At 44.4% G+C, this 1518-nt stretch overlaps 1 long non-coding RNA gene across 1 annotated transcript; it reads right to left on the bottom strand.

Annotated features, from left to right (window-relative positions):
• Positions 1–263: 263 nt before the first annotated feature.
• On the bottom strand, positions 264–1194 carry LOC143768611 (uncharacterized). Its single transcript, XR_013213965.1, has 3 exons — positions 1182–1194; positions 856–1051; positions 264–699 (listed from the first exon to the last, which is right to left on the bottom strand). It is a non-coding gene; the product is annotated as an uncharacterized LOC143768611 (long non-coding RNA).
• Positions 1195–1518: the final 324 nt, after the last annotated feature.

Here is a 1518-nt window from a genome sequence, read left to right as displayed (position 1 = left end):
TGTCACGATAAACACTTACCAGCGGTAACCGTTGCCGCCGTTACACCTTGATGTCACAAACTTTTTAATATTGACACTGCCTATGCCGCATCAATATTTAAAAATATAAACATTTTGATTTTAAAAATTACCAGGCTATACTCAACCATGGTTGCCGTTTGTGACGTCCGCCATGGTTTACGCTTATCGTCGGACCTGCCATGACGTCACGGTCATGTGACCGAGACGTCATCACAGGTCCTGCGATCAGACCAACCCTGGGAACGGATCCTGCCGTGGACTATAAGGTCTCCCGTGTCAATTTTTTTTTAATTTTTTTGGGGGAAAACTGTGACAAACCAGGATGGGCAATATACAACGCCACTATTTAAATATTGTACGTGGCTGGGCAATATACTATGTGTCTCTGTGCTGTACTACGTCACTGGCCAAAATACTAAATGGCTGGGCAATATACTACGTGGCTGGACAATATAGTACGTGAACATGCATTTTTTACAATACCCGATGTGTTTGAATAGGTACTAAATACTTACTCTCGGCGGGCAAGGACCGGTCTCAGGAACTGGAGAAGTCTGGTATGCTTGTACGTAGATGTCCTTGCCGCAGCAGCACCACTACGAGCCTGTTCCTCCTCCTTCCGCAGGCCACGATTGAAACGGTCCTTCATGGAACGCCATCTTGTCCTCAATTTTTTGACTGTGGAAAAACAAAACCCCCCAAAAAATTTTGAGAAACATTTTCATATGATAACGCAACTGTGTGCGATGCAACAAACTGGCAGGAGTTGATCGCATCACACACGGTTGTGTATCCTGGCCTGATGTGTCAGAGCGGCATTTCAGCAATACTTACCAAAGTTATCTTTGTCCGCGGATGAAGCTGTGTCAAAGCCATCCCACAGCGATTGGGCAACCTCCGTCCACATACGCCTTAAAACAACCTGGTCCGCGTGCCGAGGGTCACGGCTGTCCCACAACGGGCCTCGCTCCTGGATAGAGGCGACCATGATATCTATGTCTATCTCCTTATCTTGGTCCCGTTGTGAAACCTAGAATAATTGGAAAATATTAATGTTTGCAATCTAAATAAAAATAGCTCTCTCCCTCCCCCCACCCCAAAAAAAAAAAAAAAATTGAAATTGTTAAAAAAAAAAAAAGGTTGTTGGAAAAAATACTTACTCGCCGTCTTGCCACCCAGCTTGGCCCCGAGGTCGCTGCTCCTGCCGGCGCGCTTCCTCCTCCTCACTTGAAGAAGCCTGGAAAATAGTTTTACAACAATTGAGTGACATGTATACAAATGACAACGAATAGTAAGCAACAGTAGATCATGTACTCACCTGACTCCCCTGCGGTGTTGTGTGGCTTGACTCGCTGGCCATGGTAACAAGATAAATTCTGCAAGGAAAACCCTCAAAAAATATTTACATTAACAGAATGCACAATTATACACAGCCACATAGAGGAAAATATAAAAAAAAACATACATAAGCACTACGAACACAACGAACAGTGCACT

Source organism: Ranitomeya variabilis, chromosome 4 (genome assembly GCF_051348905.1).
Source record: "Ranitomeya variabilis isolate aRanVar5 chromosome 4, aRanVar5.hap1, whole genome shotgun sequence".
In the NCBI taxonomy this organism is placed as follows: Eukaryota; Metazoa; Chordata; class Amphibia; order Anura; family Dendrobatidae; genus Ranitomeya; species Ranitomeya variabilis.
Note: the sequence above shows the minus strand (reverse complement) of the source record. Positions and strands in the feature narration are given on the sequence as shown.